Source organism: Sander lucioperca, chromosome 8 (genome assembly GCF_008315115.2).
Source record: "Sander lucioperca isolate FBNREF2018 chromosome 8, SLUC_FBN_1.2, whole genome shotgun sequence".
NCBI lineage: Eukaryota > Metazoa > Chordata > Actinopteri > Perciformes > Percidae > Sander > Sander lucioperca.
The window spans coordinates 37784326-37790445 of NC_050180.1; the positions used below are offsets into that span (position 1 = coordinate 37784326).

The 6120-nt window shown below is 38.8% G+C and overlaps 1 protein-coding gene across 7 annotated transcripts in view; it reads right to left on the minus strand.

Annotated features, from left to right (window-relative positions):
• The window catches only part of sema5ba (sema domain, seven thrombospondin repeats (type 1 and type 1-like), transmembrane domain (TM) and short cytoplasmic domain, (semaphorin) 5Ba), a 198142-nt gene that overhangs the window by 69421 nt on the left and 122601 nt on the right, over positions 1–6120 (minus strand). The gene's annotated exons all lie outside the window — the stretch shown is intronic.

The following is a 6120-nucleotide window of genomic DNA, read 5'->3' on the forward strand; positions in this document are numbered from 1 at the left end:
GACCACTAGGGGTCCTTGAAGGGGTTCCAGGGGCCTTTTGACTATAATGAGGCACCTCGATACAACTACAGTGAGTGGAATTTTAGCATAAAAAAAACAAACATTTAAAATACTCAAAAGCAGCCTGTCTTTTGAAAGTTTTCATTAGAGCTATATTCTATTATTTCTTTAATTCTGGAAAAGTCAAAGAAAATGACTTTAAATACTTAAATAAATAATAAATAAATAATTCTGCCTAGTTTTTAGGGTAGAAAGAATCCTTTAAAAGATAGAAGTTGAGTTAGTGTCAGCCAGCATGTTATCTGTTTAAGTCCTTGAAAAAGTCAATATCAAGCTGACCTATAATATCAAATTTGAAGTCAGAATAAGATTTGAAGTAACAGTACAGAATAACGCCCTCCATGTGACATTGTTCACATGTAATTGTATTTTGAAACGGATCATTCTGAAAGAAGAAAGATCCACGGTGCTGTTTTGACACTGAGCTGACTGTGGCCTCATCACACTGAAGTTTTGTTTTCTACTATTTCTACTGATCAGTTTTCTTCTTTTAGCCAAGTGCTACTCGTGTGCAGACATGATGAAACAGAAAATACTCCTGTGCTGCTGTTGCTTCAGTTTTCCACTGGGACCCATTTGTTGTAAGTGATGTCACACACTGACCTACCTGCACGAGCACAAACACAAACAAAAACACAAACACAAATGGAGGAATAAACCTTAATTTGCACAGATGCATGCACACCGATAAACAAAAAAAACAAGGGAAATGCTGATGTTATAAACACAATCATGCACACAGCAGGAGATGACCTGTTAACAGCTATGATGGAATGTGCCTCAGGGGTACGATACGATTTTGAAAAGAAGCAGGAAGAGACAAAACCGCTGTCCACACAGCTACAGCAGCCTCCCTATTCCATTTCACATCTCTAATAAAAAAACAACCCGTGGTTTGCGCCAACTGCATGGTGAAGGCACCATTTTTTTTTTTAACAAAGACAATCAGCTGGGGGAGTGTTCATATCTTTTTGCAACTATAATCACTGTAATCGTAGTTATACTGCAAGAATTTGGAGCGAGCGTTGAAAATGTGCCTGTTTGGAACGGGCAATTGCTTGGCCTGTGGTATTGCTGCTTGTAGAATTCTTCAAAACCAAATTGTTTCCCAAAATTAATTACAGAAGGACCCCAAACCACTTAATATGCAACTCCACTGTATACCCTACTACTAACTTACAGTGTAGGCTACTTCTACATCAGAGGAAGACATTGTACTACTGTATTTACCTGACAGAGAACGTTGCAGATTCAGAATGTAATCACAAAATATCACAATGAAAATGTGAAAATGTGGAGTAATCAGACATTAGGCGTCATGGACTCATGGCAGTGTGCTACCCATCTGGCCTGTTATGAGAGCTAATCAGCACATATCTGCGTTCATCAACCACCAGAACCGGACCGTGTGTGTGTGTGTGTGTGTGTGCACGCGCACGCAGAGAGAGAGAGAGAGAGAGAGAGAGAGAGAGAGAGAGAGAGAGAGAGACGTTGTCTCGTGTCGTATGATCGTTAACAAATTTAACATTTCAGCAGAGGTGTTCATTTCCATACAGGTTTAGTGGCTTGACGTTTAACGGTGAAGTATGGATTTGATTCGCGGGGGTATTTTGGCGACGGTAATGTTATTAGTGTTGTAGCCTAAGTTAATTAACCCGACCCAGGGCGAGCCTGATGAAAACTGATGTGTCTGCCCGGTTCAGCTCTGAGATTTTCTTGCATTGCACAGCGCTGTGAAGGAGTAATCTCCGAGATTACGTTATGTTCTGCCAGTTTACAGCAACACAAGAATAGCAGGAAAAGAGTCCCTCCCACTGTTGTAAAGCGTTCTGCATGTGGCGTCTGCGTGTGATGTGCAGGATATCCTCCCCCCAAACACGCCCCCAAACACGAACACACATATACAGATACATCTCGCTGCCATTGTTGTCTGTAGCTGGTTGTGCTTAGCATGTGTGGGATTCTGAAACATCCTTAATTTTGGGAATTGTCGTTTGTTTATTCAAAGTCAAAGACAATCCAAAGTAGTGTAACTTTGCACATTTTTGTGGGTCTGAGGTGTATGTCACATTTTAGCTGCCAAAGCTCCGCTGCTCTCTGTCTCTGGTCCTCAGGGTGAGAGGGGGAGTGGCCAGCAGCTAGAGCGGCAAAAGACAATGTGTGCTTCTTTTACCTATATACATTTATTTAACGATATCTTTTGCATTTCTAATCCAAACAACGTCAACGGTTCGAGAGATATGCGCATAACATACAGACAGACAGACAGACAGACAGACAGACAGACAGACGTTCCTGCAATTAATATATAGATGAAGTGCAATTATATCAGAGGCAAAAATGGCATTAAAGAAAGAAAATACAAAAAGCCCAGCAGATTCATTGTTGTCATAATGATTATTATCCAGGACACACAAAGGTATCATTTAATTGATTTGTGTGACAAAAACAACAACTGTAATGTACATCCCCATTCAGGAAGTTAATTGGTGCTAATAAGTATGCAGATGAACAAGTGAGTGGTGTTACACCTGTTGGGTCACGGACAATTACTGTAAATGATGCTGAAGACTCAACCATCGTAACGCATTAGTGCTACTTTCCATACAGCTAAAGGCCATAGGAAGAAGCCAATTGTTTTTAAGTATGTGATATAAGTGATAATGTGGGTGTATACAGCATGCCTGAGCTGCTATGTGGACACACATCAGAGTCTCTTTGTTTACATACCTTTGTTTATGCATACTGTACTGTACGTTTGTCAGGCAAAGGGCAGGTGGAGCTGACAGATTCCGCATATTATTACTGAAGCTGTGTGGGTGCAAATGTGATGAGTTTTTCCAGCACCCTGCTGAGTGGTAAACAGATTGTTCAAACCGGCAGGTTGGTTAGGCGCTGCCATCACTAACATTGCATGACAATTTTAGATCAAAAACAGATGCAGTTTAAAGAGTGAGGCTATTTCATATTCACATAAACAGATTCTGCATGAATGCAAAAATAAACCATTAATGATAGGGGGATGGGTTCTGCTTTATAGCTTGGTCATGTCCAAACAGGACGGATGGTTCGATGCGCGCTTTTGTAAACCGGTTAGGTAGCCACACCCAGATTGTTCTGTTCCTATACTACTAATTTGTTTTTCCAAATAAGTTTGAGGAAATGTATACTTTCTTATTATGTTCAGTGTCAACTCTCTTTCCTTGCACTGCACAGACCGTCATAGGCATACAAAGCACGACTTTGAAATCAGACTGAGGTCCACATTCTGTGTCCCATTTGTTTCTAGTAGAAAAAGGCGAAAAAGTCAACTCATCCCGCCTAATTTTTCAAGTCAGCATTTTTCAAAGAGTCAAGTAATTGAGTTGCCAAAACACAAACATAAACACATTAATCATTCTTCATTTTAGTCAGACTTCCAATTTTATAACTAAAAATACAGTTAAATTTTGGGGGAAAGCTCTGCTCTTTGAGGGAGCTCTTAGAGCAGCAAGGCAAGGATTCTGCTGGAGAACTAATCCACCATAATAAACACATACTTAAACATTAAACCTCAGTAAAGTCAACAATACCAAGTGCTTAGCACATAAGGAAGAGATTACTGTGGTGAAGGAATGTGCAGCAGCAAACAGTGCTGGCATTAGGATATCAGCAAAGTGATATTGAGAAGTGTCAGGTTATAATGGCCACCCCGTACACCTGTATGTATACTGTATGGTAGGATGATAGCTGGTAGCCAAGCAGCACCGTGGTTATATACAGGGATTGGGATATTACTTCCCTCAGTTTTATTTTATATTATATATAATATAAAAGATGAGAGAGCAAATAATGGAAATATAATAAATATGTTGTTACATATAAAGTCTTGAAGACTCTGAAGATTGAGAGAAACACAGACACATTTTTTTTTATTTTTTCACAGGCAACTCTATAGCACCTTGTGTCATTCAGATGCATGATGGGAAACAGTTGGTCGGCGCCTGGCGGGCTACGAATCCAATAAGGGAACAGATTGATTAGATCCAGGACCCCGTTCTTGCCTTTCAGTTCTCCTGAACTGGAGAGGCTTAGAGCTGGAAATGAGATTTTCATTCATACCTTAAATCCACCGGGAACGCAACTCCATAACCCTCACAGAAGCCACTAGGCAAAGCAGTCTGTGATGCCATGAATGTATGTAGCTGGAGTGCAACATGTGTGTTGGACTGTGTGTGCAGCCAGCTGTGATTATGCTGATGAGGACACTATCCGCTTTGCTACTCATCTTTTTTCCTCCCACATGCTCTTTTGTGTGTCTGACTTTTAAACACACACACACACACACACACACACACACACACACACACTAACTTGGACACACATGGAAGCACATGCATCTTGCATACAGTTAAATGCATATACTATAGTGTATATACATAGATACATACACACACGTACACACACACACACACACATATATATATATATATATATATATATATATATATACATACATGCATACATATATACATACATATATATACATACATATATATATACATATACATACATGCACGCATATATATACATACATACATACATACATACATACATATATACATATATATATATATATATATATATATATATATATATATATATACACATTTATATTTATATATATATATATATATATATATATATATGTGTGTTGTAATTTCTGTGTGTTGTAATTTCACACAGTGAAATGTGTGTTGTAATTTCACCCTCCCCCTGCCGTGAGGAATAATTACATCGCTCACTGACTCCTCAGTATATCTCCTGCTTCCCTCTCATCCTCATCTTCTTCCCTGCCCCGCAACTCCCTCATCCCTCCTCTCTCCACACACACACACACACACACACACACACACACACACACACACACACACCTTTTCACTCCCCCACCTTCCACCTTCGCTTGCATTCGATCCTATTCTTACTTCTCCATTCCTGTCGCCCCTTCATCCTTAACTCTGTAAAGTCCAAATCTTTCACAACCTGCTTCTCGTCATAATATAGCTGGTCTGACATATGTGAATATTTGTTTGTTACATAGTGCTGATGATCAGTTGATTAAAGCATTAGTCATATGACTAAAGTGAAAATGAATCAACAACACCTCTGATCATGGATTCATCGATTAATCTTTTATCAAGCAGAAAATGTGTACAGTATATGTCGGTTCTGTGTAGATTTCAAGAATTTTGGAGATGTCACCTTGGACTTTTGGAAATTGTGATGGGCATTTTCTTTTTTTAGATCAACTTTTAATTTTTTTTTTTTTTTGAAAATAATATCTAGTTGCAGCCCTTGTTACATTTATATTTCAATTTTAATGCCAATATTAATCCTTTGCATTTTGATTTTAGTTTATTTTTAGCCCTTGTCCAATTTCCAATGAACAGGAATAATCCTGTTGCTAAGGGTTCTTCTCTTCGATTATTTTGTTGGGGGAAGCTTTGGGCTAGTGTTAGGGTTGATTATTTCAAATGTTGTTTATTAGGAAAATTCTCTTTCCTTTCTCTGTGTCCATGCATGTCATGTGTTGAAAGCAGATATGCCACACTCAATTACAAAATTAAAGGACCGTAGCCAAGGTGTTGCATTAGCCTGACCAACCAAAAATAAGAAAAGATTAAATGAGCGCACAACAGAATATCAGGCTCTGTGATGGGTGTTAATAATCAAAATGCAACTGGTGAACTATAGTGGACTTTTCTCCTTAATATTGTATGTCCACAGGCTTTTGCCTTTGACTTTTTAAATAAAATAACCTATTTTCTAACACAGTTGCTCATCTTTTGTACTGATAACTCAACCAGAAGAGTTTCATGTCCATCCAAGTCTTGAAAGTGCCAACTAACATTGTCTGTGATGCAGAAAATAAATTTGACCTTTACTTCCAGAGCAATGGCTGCCTGAAATAACTCCTACATTGCTTTTCTGTATATCGTAATGATTCCAGTAATCTAACCATTTCTGCATACCAAAGGCGGTACATTACAGCCTCCTGCAGTGGAAGGTCCATCTACATTT